Consider the following 15,679-nt stretch of genomic DNA (forward strand, 5'->3'; position numbering starts at 1 on the left):
ATTGTAGTTTTAAGAATGCTTGATAGAGATCTTGTAGTTTGTTTGTCTCTGTCTGAGGGTTTGGAACAAATGAGGTTGTATCTTTTGAGCTTGGCTGTAGAGAGTGGATCATGTGATGTGGTCTGGATGAAAGCTGAAGGCATGTAGGTAAGTATAGTGATCAGTAGGTTTCCAGTATAGGGTGGTGTTTGTGACCATCGCTTATTAGCACTGTAGTGTCCAGGAAGTGGATCTCTTATGTGGACTGGTCCAGGCTGAGGTTGATGGTGGGATGGAAATTGTTGAAATCATGGTGGAATTCCTCAAGGGCTTCTTTTCCATGGGTCCACATGATGATGTCATCAATGTAGCGCAAGCAGAGTAGGGGCATTAGGCGATGAGAGCTGAGGAAGAGTTTTTAAGATGTTGGCATACTGTGGGGCCATGCGGGTACCCATAGCAGTGCCACTGACTGAAAGGTACACATTATATACCTGTAATTCTTAAAATAATCATATTCTAGTACAATTCCAAATCTGCATTTTTTAATTCTTGTGTGTCTTAAGTGGCTGATGCTGTCTTAGAGAATTTCATATTCTCTCTAGCAAGTAACATCATCTTTAATGGGAAGGAAATGGAGCTATAGACCTCTTAAGATGTAATGGCAAAGGATTCTGGGAGAACAGTCTCTTAAACTGCTCCAGTTTCTAAACATTTATGCAAGTAATAGATCATATAGATGGGGCGGTTGCTATTGATCCACATGAGCTCTTTCCACGTATTATTGCTTAAATTGATACTAATATGTAAATTAGTGCCCTGAAAGAGGAAAAAATCCACTGGTTAGCTTAAAAGAAATACCATGGGGCTGAAGCTAGAGAATAGGTCATCCTTGTGTAATTGTATTCTCCTCCCCATCTTGTATGTGTGCTAACCCCCTTTTCTCCATGGGCAGTGCTTCCAGGAACAGATCTTATACTGCTTCCCAGAAGAGGAGAGAGACACATGTTTTTTGTAAATTTTCTAGTGACCTTGCATAATGGTACTCAGGCCTGTATTTTTTTGCATGACCTCACCTGAGCTTACTGGCTGATTAAATCAGGCAATGAACATTCATTTCAGTCAGTAGCTACATTGAGATTTCTGATGTCAGCAGTAAACTAGCCTCTGAGCTCTCATGTCAGACTTGGGTAGTGCCATTTTAACACTTTGGTCTTCGTTAGCTGTAAACTACAATGCCCGTCTGTACACCTTTTAACCGTCGTGTATCAGTTAACGTGCCCTGTCCCTCAACGCAGAAGCTCTTGTTTTTACATCAGAGGAAACGGCCTGGCAGTTTTACAGGGGTTGCACAGTTGTAACTTGGCAACAGTGACGGATTAATGATTTTGCCACCTGTAGGACCTGAAATAATTGCTGCCCCCCCATTCCTGGCCCCACCCCGACTCCACCCTTCCCCACCCCCATTCCAATCCCTTCCCCAAAGTCACCGCCACAACTCCACCTCACCCTGCCCCGCAAAACAGCTGCTTCGTGGTGCAAGTGCTGGGAGCGGGGGGAGAAGCAGGACGTGGCAGCGCGCTCGTGGAGGTGAGCTGCTACTACACTAGGGGTAGCTGAAGTCGGCGTATCTTAGGTCGACTTACCTGGCCATGAGGATGGCGGCGAGTCAACTGCTGCCACTCCCCCGTCGACTCCGTTTCCACCTCTCGTGAGCTGGAGTTCCGGAGTTGACAAGGAGCGCATTTGGGGATCAATTTATCACGTCTAGATGAGATGCGATCAATCAATCCCCGATAGATCAATCACTACCCACCAATGCGGCGGTTAGTGAAGACCTGCCCATAAATTTGCCGCCTTGTTGGCCTAGGCAATAATACGCCGGTGCTTGGCAACCATGGTAGTACACGCTTTCACTGCAAAGCTGGTGCTTTGAGCTCCCAAGCTCCTCTCCTGCTAGCCATGTGTGTACTGGAGAAGTATATAAAATAGTCAGTCGAGTTCAGAGTTTGCTCTCTGTCCCTTACTCTCTAGAGGCCTTGACTCCTCAGTTCAGAATTACAAGCCCTTATTTGCTTTCTAAAATAACAGAAAATGATGATTTTCAGCTTGCTATATGTGAAGTCACATCTTCAGCATATTGATTAAATCCTTTGAAAGCTATTTTTCATCTCATCTGTCCTAAAAGTCACTTGCTTACTTTATTTTGCTGATCATCTAATCTAAATTGTAACTGAACCAAAAAATCAAACTCGAAGCAACAAAATAAATGATGGCTGAAATTCACTAGTGTCTGAATCTGGGGAACCACGATGGAAAGCAAATACCAAAGGCAGGAGTCCTCAAACTATAGTCCCGGTTCTAGCCTCTGTTTTTAATCCAAGAACCGAGAGCCAGAGCATATACCCGTCAACCCCAAAAGGAAGAGTGATAACCAGTCTCAGATACTCAGTTATTACTTGGATTCCACTCATCTTGAAACTCTTGTTGGTCCAGAGTTTGGACTGACACATTTTTTACCGATAAAAGTGCTGGTGTGGACAGTGCTATGTTGGCAGGAGAGCTCTCTCCTGCCAGCAAAGAGCAGCTACACAGGAGACCTTACAGGGCACAGCTGTAGCTGTAAGGTCCATAGTATAGACACAGTCTAAACTGCAAGTCCTCTGGGCTGGGATTCTCTGTCTAGGAGGTGTTCAGTGCCCAGCAGTGTGGAGCCCTAACCCTAGATCTAACATTTGGGCAGAATATAAAATATTTGCTTTAGGAAAATAGACTAGATTAATTTCACTTGTTAGTCCTCATGCACGAGCACTGTGCTGCAGCCTTTGGGCTGTAAATGCAGCAGGGAAATGTTTAACCCCAACTAAAATGCAGACACTTCTCTTGTGTTTGTTAATTCTTCTCAATGAACAAAAGTGAAAGGGGGGGGGGGGTGTGCTTATCTTTACCCGACACTGTCCCTTTAAGACTGCGTGCCCCAACTCAAAATATGGCTTTATCTGCAGAGATTCTTGCAGTGCTCTCACCATGTATTGTTTCACACCATAGAAATTTGGAGGTTTAAAAAAAAAATTACAGCACTCAGGAAAAATTTCAATAGCTCATTCAGCTGTTGAGCTACTGATGCAGGAAGTGTAAAAGAAAAATGGAGCCTGCTTTGTTCTCCCCAGACAAGAAGTAAAAGCCATCACCCAACAGCCACTCTCTGTTCCAAAAAAGCATGAGGTCATCATTAAAAGAAATAACCACCAAATGAGTGTACACTTGGTTACCAGTCTCCATCCCCCTCCTCCTTTCCTGAAGCACCAGCTTTGCTCTAGGTTCAAGACTTGTGCTAAGTATCAGTTCAGTAACATGTGCATTACCTCATGTCAAGTCCCGCTCAGCTTCTGTAGTTGCTGCCCGTGCACTCCTGGCTGTCGTCCAGGAGTAGTGTGGGAAGAGCACTTTTTTCCTCCAGGGTCAGTGCAGGTCAGTGATCTGCAGGCAAGGATTTTCTTTGGAGCCTTGTCCTTACTTTTTAAAAAAAAAAAAATTGTTTGGAGACTGTGATTAAAAATAGTTTGTGTATAAGAAAAGCAGACTGAATCCCTATTGTTATTAGAGAGATGAGATGGGTGAGGCAATACCTTTTATTGAACCAACTTCTGTTGATGAGAGAGACATGCTTTCAAGCTACACAGAGCTCTTCCTCAGGTCAGGGGAAGAGAATCACAGCTAAAGACATGTTCAAATAAATCGTTTAGCATGAGTACTTAGCGCATATTCTAAGGGACCATTCAGGGTGAGGTGTCTTGTTAACACCTATGTAGTTATAAGACAAAAGGGGGGTTAGTGGGTTATAGATTGCTGTAATAAGACATCAGTCCAGTATCTTTATTAAGACCATGACTTTTAGGCCTTGGCTACACTTGGAGGTCTGCAGCGCTGGGAGTTACAGCTGTCTTCGTACAGCTGTGCAGGGAAAGCGCTGGAGTGTGGCCACACTGACAGCTACCAGGGCTGCAGTGTGGCCACATTTGCAGCATTTGCAGCGCTGTTGGGAGTGGTGCATTATGGGCAGCTATCCCACAGAGCACCTCGTCCCATTTTGGCGCCGTGGGTTGTGGGAAGGGGACGGAAGGGTGCGAGTCATTCTGCTTCCTGTCCCAACGCCCCATGATGCATCGCTTTACAATCCCAGCAGTCCCTGTTTTTCCGTCCACGTTTGGCACCATAGTGGCTCTCTCAATGATTTCTGTGGGAAATGGAGCCCAAACTGCTGAGGAGTATGCTGACAAGTCTCGCCAGCACGTCACGTTTGGGAGTTGAGCTATTCCTTAAGCTCCAAAGTGATGAGTCCAACGATGATTGCGAGTCGCCTGACGCATATGACACGACATTGCTTGTGGCTTTCACGGAAATGCTCAGCACCGTGGAATGCCGCTTTTGGGCTCGGGAAACGAGCACTGAGTGGTGGAATCACATCGTCATATGGAAGTCTGGGATGATGAGATGGCTGCTCAGGACTTTCGGATGAGAAAAGCACTTTCATGGGACTGGGCTGAGCTCGCCCCACCGCTGCGGGCACAAGGTACCGAGATTGAAGCTGCCTGCCGGTGGAGAATCGGGGTGGCCTATTGCAAATCTGAAGCCTGGCCACTCCGACAGCTACCGGTGGTCGAACCAATTTTGAGTGGGGAAGATCGACGGTTGGGTCGTTGAATGCAAGTTGCAGGGTGCCATTGAAATTCGCCAACCTGCTAGGAAAAAGAAACCTGGGACTCTGGGGAACGTGCAGGATATTGTGGATTGGCTTTGCACAATATGGGTTTCCCTAACTGTGAAGCGGGCGATAAGATGGACGCATATTCCTATTCTGGCACCACGCCATCTAGCATCCGAGTTACGTTAATCGAAGGGGTATTTCTGTGGGTTTCTTCCAGGCGCTCTGTTGTGGATCACCATGGGCGTTTCATTGCATTAACATAGGGCTGCCCTGGAAAGGTGCATGATGCACGCATCTTTTGGAACACTGGCCTGTTCAGGAAGCTGTAGGCAGCGGACTTTTTCCCAGACCAGAAGATCACAGTAGGGGTGTCGAAATGCCATGTGTGATCCTTGGAGACCTCACTTAACCGTGAATGCCTGCATTTGAAACCGTTACAGGGAAGCTTGACAGAAGCAAGGACCGGTTCAACTACAGGCTAAGGAGGTGCGGAATGAATGTTAAGTGTGCTTTTGGCTGTTTAAAAGGGCACTGGCGTGTCTTCTGTGTGGGAAGCTAGACTTGGAGGAAAGCAGCATCCCTGCGGTTATATCCGCATGCTGTACCCTCCATAATATTTGAAGGGAAGGGTGAAACATTCAGTCAGGAGTGGACTCTGAGGTTCACGCCTGGAGGCTGATATTGCACAGCAAGAGAGCAGGGCTACTAGAGAGGCTCAGCACAAGGCTCAGGATGCCTTGAGGGAGGAATTGAGGTTGAAAACCACAATATGTTTGGTGCCTTTCGCAGGAGTGAAGTGCAGTGGTTAGAATGTTAGTAGGAATTGTTTTTTCTAAGCTGATTGCAGTACCGTGTTTCTTTCTGGGCTAAGGTATCTTTGACTTTCTGCAATAATAAGACTGTTCAAAGCAAGAATTCATTTATTGAAAAGAAAATAACTTTATTGACAGACAACACCATTTTGGGAACCTAAAAAGTGCAGGGGGTTGGGGTGGGGAACTGTAACAGTTAGAGGTTTGAATATGTCCTGTCTGGAGTGCTGTGCAATGACTGCTGCACTTCAGGATGCCTATACTGGATGGTGATGGGGGTTGAGTGCAGAGGGTAAGGGTCATAGTTCTCAGGCTGGTTGGTGAATGGACAGGTGTTGGAGGGAGCTTGGAGGTAAGAACCTGGATGCTGGGGAAGCAGGTTTGGAGCGTGCTTGGGGCACAAGGGAAGAGCTTTGGGACGGGGCGGGGGGGCATGCAGTAGTGCTCTGCCTGCATGGCTACGAGCGCCTGGATAGATTCTGCTTGGCATGCCAGGATGCTTATCAGCAGCTTTGTGCTTTTCTTCCTGGCCGCTGCGTTTCTCTGTCGGATCTCCTTTCCCTTTCTCCAGTCCTGCAGTTTTTATTTCTCTGGCAGAGTTATCCATAACTGTTTGCAGCAGGTTGTCTTTGCTTTTCACGGCTTCTTCCGCAGGTTTTGGAGTCTTTGAGCTGCTGTTAACACGGGCAGCTGAAAACTCAAGGTCGCCTGTGGAAAGGAAAAAAGCAACAGTTAACAGAGGTAGCATTTTTATATCTCAGACAGTATTCCACATCAGTGAAGAGTTTACAGTCTTCATTTTAGCATAATTTCCCATACCAAAGGAGGTGCACCAACCACAAGAGCCCCGAAATGGTGAGTAAGGGGACTGATTGCTTCAAGGCTGTGCTGGAGTTTCTGTGCATTGAGGAAGCAAACAGCTTGCAGGGGCACCTACACTTGAACCGTCTCCCAACATTTTCCAGGAGTTAATCCTGGAAGATATCTTGCTGCTGCTGGTCACCGGAAGGAGCAGGGGGTCTTCTACAGCATGCAGATTCCGCCTGGCCCTATGCAGCTTGCCACGTGCAGCAATGGTACTCCCTCCCCCTCGCGGCACAGTGGCTCGGATGCGTTAGCCTGACTGGGACAAGGACCCGTGGCTTCCCTAATAAACTTGCGCAAGCGCATTGCCCACGCTCTGGCTGAAATTCGAAGAGATTACAGAGGCCAATTACCAGCGACGTGATAGACCACATTAATGGGTTATTCACATCTGCAGGCGGCAGGCATGCATGCATGTCAGCCCTAATCCTCCCTCCTCTCCCGAAACATTTCCATCCTGAAAATAAAAGCCGCTTACTGGGAACCTGCTCCTCTGCTTGTCCTTCACCAATTACCGGCTGCTGCAACTGGCTACCTTCCTCCTGGCTTGAGAAGAGCTCCTGGCTGATGCCTCCTGGGACTCCGGGTGTCTCCCCCACTCCAGTACCCTCACTCTGTTTCCTCCTCCTCTCCATCTCCACTTCCCCCTGCTCTGAAGTGTCCCACGTGGCCTCGATTGGCGTGGGTCACCCCAAGTATCTGCGTCAGCTCTTTGTAAAAACGGGCAGGTCGTGGGGGCAGCACCAGAGCGGGTTTCCCTCACGGGCTTTGCAATAGCACTCCGCACGTCCTTCACTTAATCCTGCACTGCACCTCGTCCTGGTCATGGCCCCTTTCTCAGCATGGCCCCGATATTGCCCATAGAATCATATTCCTACAGCTGGAGCGCAGCTGTGACTGCATAGCTTCCTCCCCCAACACTGATAGGTCCAGCAACTCATTGCTCCATGCTGGGCCGTTTGGCTCGTGAGGATGGTCACCTGGAAAGATTCACATGATTGCATCCACACCTGGCTGAGCAACAGGAAGGGAATTTTTAATTCCCGGCGGATTTAAAGGGCAGGTCACCTGAGGCCAGGGCAGTAGAGTTGACTGATGAGCAGAGTGGCTGAAGCAGGCATTCTGGGATACCTCCGAATACCTCTGGAGGCCATAACAGTGCTTTGTGGCCACTGAAGGAGCAGCACTGCATCACCAGCGCTCAGTCGTTATTCCCCAGGCAGAGGTGGAGTACACGCAGCGCTGTAGCCAGGGAGATTACAGCGCTGTATGTGCCTTGCAAGTGTGGACAGTGAGTAAGTTGCAGCGCTGTAAAGCCACATCAGCGCTGCAACTCTCCAGTGTAGCCAAGGCCTTAGTCTAGCAAAGTTATGAGATTTAAGCTCCCAGGCTCATCTTTTAAGTGCTGTACATTTCTTGAGGATGAGGCTTGATAGGTCAGATACAGACGTGATCGCTTTGTGAAAAGTGCTTACCCACAGGTGATACGTTTTTTTGTTTTATCATCTTTCCTGTGTGAGGATCATTCGAGAGCCTAGTGATTGTTGGTTTACCCACACAGTGTTGGCAGTGTGCACTGCATGAGGTAACCACGTCGATAGGCCATGTGTAGGACCCATGGATCTGAAGGATGTTGATCACTGTAGCAGTGGAGATATGCCTGCAAGTTTTGCATCTGTGCTGACAGGGTCTGTGCTGCTTATGGGTTGGTGCGCCCTGGTCTGTGGGGGAGCTTGCTTCTGATGATGATGTTGGGAGTTATTTGAAGGCCAAAGAGGGATTCAGAAAGATTTCATTCAGGATGGGGGTCCCTATTGAGTATGGATTGTAATTCGTTTGATAACCCATAGGGATTCCACTGCAGGGTGGTAGTGACAACTAGGGGTGTGTGGGCAGATGAGAGTTTTATTTCTGTATTGAAGCAGGTCTCTTCAGGGTAGTTGGGTGGCCATGCCACAATGTGATTAAAGGTGTATATCCCGGACCTTCTCGCTCTGAGCATATTCTGTGGTATCTAAGTCTTGGCTGTAGATAACAGATGAGGTAGGTGTGGTGATCCGTGGGTTTCTTGTATATGTTGTCTGTAGCGTTCCATTGTTGAAGCTGATTGTGATGTCCAGGAAGTTTGATGCTGTGTGGAGTGTTCTAGAGAGAGTTTAAATGGATGGATGGTGGTAGTTGAAGTTTGGTGGAAATCTGAGAGAATTGTGTCACCTGTGAAGAGGATGAAAATATATACTATCTCAGGTATATAATTGGTTCCTGGTGCATTTGGCCAGAAATTCCTATACAGGGGTGCCAGGAAGGCTGGTATATTGGGGAACGATCCTCGTACCATCGCTGTTCTCAGATTTGGACAAAGTGTTTTGTTGTTAAATTTAAAATGATATGAGCAAGGATGTAATGGGTGAGTTTGGCAGTATATTTGGGGTGGATCTCTGCATTGTCCATTGTCTTGTAAAATTTGAGGCAGGCAGCTGTGCTGTCGTGAGTGGTGGATAGAGAAGGATTAGGGATAACCTATTGCTGTGGCTATCTTTCAAGAGATGCAGGACATGGTATCTACACTGAACTATTAGGAAATTCAGAATCCAGGTCTCTGCTCAGTGGTTCACTATGCTCTTTCGAGACAGAGCTGTGGATTTCTTTTTGCTTGGTCTGGAAGGAGCTTGTGTTCACTCTGTGCTACCCTTCTCCTAGCTTGAGTTGTAGGTAGGAATAATGTGCTCTAAACATGTTCTGAGGAACCATTCCTAGATGTGAGAGGGTTTTCAAATTCCCCCGAGTAGTCCCAGAAAGCAGCAATCAGGCCAGACTTCAAGTACCACACATCCTCAACTGTGGGGCAAATTTTGCAGAGTTAAACTCCTGCCAAATTTTCAAAGCTCAGCTAATCTATCCACTATTTTTTATCTAAATGGGAGCTGAGCTCTTGAAAATCTGCGCCTGTTGCAGGGGCTTGCTATTGCAAGAGCGTGGCCCTAAGAATGTTGTTAGAAGGTAAAGGTGGGGGGTGTACGTACATACTGTTAGCCTATTTGATGGTGCCTCATCTCAGATTGTTCTGATCTAGAACACTGGCCTTCCCCTCTATTAACACTGCAAATTTAAGATAATTTAAAATGAGATTCTAGTTCTCTAGGTGTCAGATCCTAATACACTGAGCCAGAGCTCCCCAGCCTAGCTTTCAAACTACTTTAGCTATATGCTTCCCTATAGTCTCGATGCCTTTTTAGCTTGTGCCTTTTGTATCTGAAATTAAATGTGAGACGGAAGGGAGGAACAGGCTGAATTTGCAGGTACCTTTGTCCCCTGCTGGGCACAATGAAGTACAGAGCCTAACTTCAGACTTCAGCCAAGTTGCTTTTATAGTGCTGATGATGAAAGCAGTGCTAGGTCACTGATACAGAAGATGTTCATGGGGAACTGGCTATGGCTTTCTGTGTGTGTGCACAATTGTATATCGCCCACAACTTGCTAATTTGTCTTTACTTGTACTAAACAGTTTTCCTATCCTGAGGTGAATTACACACTCTGCTGTAGTGTAGTGAGGAGATTTAACATGCAGCAGCTGTTACAACTTGCAGTAAATTAGAGGCAGTAGCCAAGTTGATCCTGAAGGATGGTTCTTCTCTCTCAAACTTGTTCTCTAGACATCTACTTCATAGATCCCTAGTGCAAAGCTGAGCTTATGCCCTGGCCAGTTTTCAGCTGTTGATGTAGGATGTGTGGCAGACAGTTCAATCAATTTCAGAGATTTGGGATGTGAAACCAAAGCAAGGCTTCCTCAGCATCACAAAAGTGCTTCTTGAGATGCTTACATGTACCATGTTGAACTCAGTGACATCCAGAAAACATCCATCAGAATTAAGTTATTTTTATTATATTTTTTAAAAAATGCCAACGTAGCTTCAGCAGTTAATTCAGATGTTAACTTGTTTATGTAGCCAGCTAGAGTGACTGCTTCCCAGCTATGAGAAGTATGGAAGAATTTCGAAACCAGAGGGATCAATGCATATTTCCTACTGTAAATACTTCCTGTCCTGAAGCTTGGAGAGCACCTGGGTGGAGGGTGGAGGTAGCACTGACTGCATAGAAGAGAAGGTTTGTTGTTGAGCATTCTCATTTATACAAGGTTAATGATTAACTGTATTCTAATACAGCTCAGCGAACACCTCACCTCTACCTTGCAAATAAAACATGTCAGGACAATCTGGTTTCTCTGTAGTTCTTCAGTGTTCTTCTGAGTGTTTCAGCTTTCTCCTCTCTTATTTGGATGCTTGTATATTAAACACTGCACCTACACCAAAAGTGCAAGGGCAGGATGGAGGGGTTGGGAAGGAGGGGTCATGCATCACTTCAAATTGCTCTCCGATGTTGGGGAGGAATGGAAAACTAGACTCCAGATATGCAGAAAAATTTGCCACTTAATGTGTTCTGCCACCACAGTGATGTTAGAGTACTGAACAGAGATCTGAACTCAAGTCTCTCTTCCTGACTAATTTTGAAGACTATATTCAGACAGGCAGGTGTTTGATGGAAAGGAGTCGGGGTATGAAAGTGGGCAAATAAATCCTTTAAAGCCAAATTAGATGAGTGCCAGGGTGTTTTTTGCATCTTGTGTTCCACCCCAGTACTCTAATGTACTGAGTCATATTTCTCACAGCTGAGTGCAATAATCCACTGGTATCGCTGCATTGTGACTCAGCAAAGCAATCGTTTTGTTGCTATAAACTCTAAAATCATTAGAATTGTAAACTACTTTGGGCATGAAAAATTGCTTGGAATAGGAACTGTCGTGAGAAACTGAGGATTCTCTCTAGTTTATGGAATTAACAAACCAAACAAATTGAAGTGATCCCAGGCTGAGACTCTTGGTTTTTCATGATTTAATTCATTTGAAAATGTTTGGATTTGCAATTTACGGATCACATCAAACACACATTAGTGTGTAAGCGTAGTAAACATTGTGCAAAGCATTATTTCAGATCTTAACTCTGAAGAGACTGTCAGGTTTTTGAACCTCTAAAGGAATTTGTGTGTTAAATAGAGAAACCTGCTTTTACATCAGCTTTATTCGAACCCTTTCATTTTGTTTGATTTATTGATGGAACTAGATTTTCTGGCACAATTACATGGGGAACGTTTCTGCAAGGGTGTCTCCAGCTAACTGCTAGCCAGATCATAGATCAAAGAACTGGTTTGGTGGGGCAGTGGTGGCAGACTTCACATGCCTCTATACACCAATGAGATTGTTTGTTTTATATCCTGTGTGAGAGTGGGTTCAGTTAACTGATCTACATATTTCGTTAACTGAAACAGTGGATTCTGGCCTCCCACAGCTCAGTCTAACTTTTGCTGTTGGGACTTATCTTTGTTTTTCATGATCAGTTTTGCTTTATCTTTTGCCTGGAATTCATGCGACCCTCCCCAACCAAAATTCTTTCTGCTTGCCTGCTCTGTTCCTGCTCTTATTGATGTGCTGCTCTGTCCCTTACCCCATTCTTGATTTACTGCCTGGTTGCTGCAGGACTGTGCAGTCCTTCCTCCATGCTTTCAACACTTGTTTCTTAAAGGATTTCCGCACATTGCCAGTTAGTACAATACCTGTGTTGTATTTGTGTACAAGATCTTAATTTCATTGACGCCTTCTCTCCAGCGGCTGCCTTCGTAGTATTTTCTTTGCATTCAGGAGTGTGCAGAAATGCGGTTCTCTCCACAGGTCTGTCCTGCTGCTGCTATGTGGGAAGTTAAAAAGAACGGAGTACCTGTGGCCCTTAGAGACTAACAAATTTATTTCAGCATGAACTTTCGTGAGCTACAGCTCCATTTCTTTGGATGCATAGAATGGAACACACAGACAGAGAGATTTTACATACAGAGAACATGAAAAGGTGGAAGTATGCATACCAACAGGAAGAGCTAATCAAATTGAGCATGAGCTACTCATCAGCAGGAGAAAAGTGGGAAAGTGTTATTACCTGTTCTGTAGGCATCACCATCTTCAGCATGGAATTTTTCAGTGACCAGGTGATCTGACGCTGTATTTGTTCCCTTTTGCAAGTTTCCAGAGTGCTGTACTGTGGAGTAGGAATGTGGAGAATAGGCAGAGAACTTCAAGCTGCTAACTTTTCCTGAGCTATCACTCTAAGCCGTTCTGTATTTCTACATGACACTGAATATAAATATTAGGGAGTCTAACTTTGCAGTTACTATGCAACATTTCTGAAACTCAGGATGTTTTCCCTGCAAAAAAAAAAGAAGCAACTGTCTTGCTACTCCATCTCTCCCTTCTGATCCAGCACTCTAAAGAGAGATAAAACCTGCCTAGGCAAAGGAGGAAGAGGATAAGAGATTTCTTTCCATATGCATCATCTTTGCTGAGTCATGAATGGAAAGCGTTTCGAGTGTGTAGCTCTGTGTTCCCGGTTGTCAAAACTAGGTGGTGAGGTCCTAGGCTTCTATTGTGCAATATATGACGTTGTGTTTTACATACCGTTATTTAATTTCAATTGTTTCCATCATCTCCCAATGGCTGCCTTGATAGTAGTAATAAGATATATTACCTCACTTGTCTTGTGTTGTCATATCCTGGGGACCAACACTGCAAACACATGAAAGAATTGAATTGCTTTTAAAATGGAAACTTCAAGCATGAAGAAGAAGCCAGACTTAAACAGAACATCTACTTCCTGATGCAAGAACAAACTCATCCCAGAAGGACCTACATTCCTGTACCCCCTGACCACTAGATACAACTTCAAATATGTGAACAAGCTCTGCAGAGGACTTCAGAAAGCGGAGGAACCACTCTCTCACCTTTAGATATCGAAGGGACCCCTTCGAATTAGAAATCGTCACATGCGCCCATACAGGGAAATCAGAAACCCGATACAGAAGTTTGTCGGCAGTAAAAGATATTACCTCTCCATACCTTGTTTCTCAGCAAAGCAGAACAGTCTATGGACATGTAACAGTCTTCAGTTCTATCTGTCTTTGCGAGTCATGAATAGAAATGACACAAGAAGAGATCTTCCTAGACAGATGTCTAATATTCTTTTGTGCTCTATCTATATCCTTGTAGGTATCTCCCTGACTTACAGGTGAGGGAACATTTGGTCGGAAAATATTTGCTCAAGGCCATATCACAAATCAGTGCAGAGATGTGGAGACAGCCAGTGTCCTGAACGTTGTGTTTCCTTTATTCATATTAAATTCAGTATTTAACAGTACAGGTTGCCTTTTAAAATGCTCTCCTGGAAGAAGAGGAGGATCAGATGTGGCCTAACCTCATTGCCGGATGATGACTAGCATAGGATCAAAATGGCTTTGGCTTAAACATACTTCTCATAAGGTCGCTCTTTTCAAAAAAAGAATTTCATGTGGGAGTGGTTTATGGTATCCAACTATAAATCTTCCAGATGTACATCTTTAAAAGTTTTATTTGGGCTTCTTAAAGGTCCTGAACAGTAATCCAAGCCTTTCAAGGGCTGTGCGAGCAAGTGCTGGAATCTTTTGTGTTCTCGGTTTCCAGTTGCTAATGACGCGTTTATCAATTATTTACCAGGGTAACGGAAAATCTTTTTCAAATACTGCTGGCAAAGCGTCCTGAGGATGTGACCCGGATTATAAGCTTGGCTACCTGAAACAAACATTCAACAATCTCAACTTGAGACGCCAATTTAACTATCCGCCACCTTTTCAAGAATTATTGAGAGTTCTTAAGCCCCGGGAACACACTGCTACGTGCAGTTAGGCTGAAGTATGCGTGACCAGATCTGTTTTATAGCAGCCTTTTCAGCTTGCTTAACAAGAAGGGTCTGCTGTCGCGGTGGTGCAATGTGTGTGTTGAATGGGGGCATGTTGGGGTCATGTGAGAGTCTGCAGCACATATGGCATTGTAATAATTCGAGTTTGCATACTGCTGTATGCCCAGTAGCTGAGGATGGTTTTTATTTGGCTAAAATCTCCAACTGAAGGCTACCTGATGTGTAAATAAATTACTGAATTTCTCGTTGAATTGTTTAAAAGCTGTTCTAAAATGACAACTGGAAGCAGCTGCAGTGGCAGCCCAAGGAATGCACACAGCTGCAGTGCGGTGTTCTGAGGCCTCATCTCTTTTCCCTTGCCAAAGCCCTTTCATTTAACTTCCAGTTGCTGCCTGCTGCGTGCTTCTCCAGTCGCTGTAGTTGTTCCTGCAAGAGGAGCACCTGGTGAGCAGCTGCTGGACTGACCAATAAAGTCTGGAAGCAACAAAACAATGTCCAACAGTTATTCTTCGCTAAACTCCCCCTGGAATGAATTAGCAATAAGAAAGCGGGCCGTTCTATACAAACACCTTTTCTCCATAGCTCTGAGGGCTTTATGAAGTGGGTTAATATGGCTTTGTCTCCTAGTGCATTCCAAAAAATTTACTGACCTCAACATCCCTATGAGGATGGGCAGATATTTCCATTTCCACTTTATCGATGAAGAAAAGGCCTGGGCTGGCAGGGTTGAATGGCTTGCCATGCGCCCACCAAAGTTCTTTTCTAATCGTAAGGATAGCCATGCAAGCTCCCCGCCCATTTGGTAAACTGGCAGGTAGGAGTGCACTGCAGCTGGGACTGCCAACTTCTTAACTGTCTCTCACCTCCTCAGAGCAGGTCTAGACACATGCTGTGCCAGCACCTCGTCCTATGCTCTCATCGACCACCTCCAGCTGCTTAGCAATGATGGGGAAATTAGAAGAACAGTCTATGTAACTCAAATCCTGCATATCCCTGCTACCCAGCTGATGGAGTTCCAGTTCCTCCATGGGCTGTGTTGAATGTTTGCATTGTGTCCGCCTTTCATGTAGTGTCCTAGAATTAATAACCAGGCATTAGTTCCCTTGACAAGAGAGCAAGGTTTTTCAATTTCATACTCCAAGATCTTGCAATGGTTTTGTGCACCTCTCTGAAATGCTGTCCAGGCTTAGAATGCTGGCTGGTTTGGAATGAATTTCATCCATCCGTCCGCCCATGACTCCAATTGCTAGGTTAAAATTAAAAATGAAGTTAATTTAGAAGGCAGCTAAATCAGTTACTGATAATGGTGAGGTGAAATTTTAATAAAAGAAAAAAAAAAAAGAAAAAAAGAAAAAAAAAAAAAAAAAACTTTTCCCTTTCGTCTGGCTGTGAAGCAAAATGTAGAGAGGCCCTTTGCTTCTAAGTATGACTGAGGTGAACCAGACAACTGAGCTTCAGGTGAGGCTGATTGAACATTGTAGTCAGGTACAGTACAGAATATTAGTGCACTTGGGAAATGTCAGGTGCAATGAAGGCAGAGGTGCATC

General features: G+C 45.2%; 1 protein-coding gene across 7 annotated transcripts in view; it reads left to right on the top strand.

Moving 5' to 3' along the window:
• The window catches only part of GNG7 (G protein subunit gamma 7), a 140,414-nt gene that overhangs the window by 98,870 nt on the left and 25,865 nt on the right, over window positions 1–15,679 (top strand). The window lies entirely within an intron of this gene.

Source organism: Chelonoidis abingdonii, chromosome 11 (assembly GCF_003597395.2).
Source record: "Chelonoidis abingdonii isolate Lonesome George chromosome 11, CheloAbing_2.0, whole genome shotgun sequence".
NCBI classification, from domain to species: domain Eukaryota; kingdom Metazoa; phylum Chordata; order Testudines; family Testudinidae; genus Chelonoidis; species Chelonoidis abingdonii.